This window comes from Mastomys coucha, unplaced genomic scaffold (assembly GCF_008632895.1).
Source record: "Mastomys coucha isolate ucsf_1 unplaced genomic scaffold, UCSF_Mcou_1 pScaffold7, whole genome shotgun sequence".
NCBI classification, from domain to species: Eukaryota; Metazoa; Chordata; class Mammalia; order Rodentia; family Muridae; genus Mastomys; species Mastomys coucha.
The window spans coordinates 64,677,174-64,677,464 of NW_022196913.1; positions in this window are offsets into that span (position 1 = coordinate 64,677,174).

Genomic DNA, 291 nt, shown 5'->3' on the forward strand with positions numbered 1-291 from the left:
ACTCCTGGCTACTTTGCCATTGGTCTTTCTTGGCACCAAGAAAAATCTTGAAACACCTGGGTTTCTTCTGAGGACATGTGGATTCTCAAATATGTCTGAAGCTTCCAGTCCTGCTGTTACACAGCTTGACTCTGTCTTACTGTTATTTTTAAAATGGCAAAACTATTGTAGGTGGTCTTCTCCTCTGCTCCAGATGTATTTATATTATACGTTTTGCTTGCATGCATATGTGTGTGTCACCTGTGTGCAGTATCCTTGGAGGCCAGAAGAGGGCATCAGATCCTTTGGAAC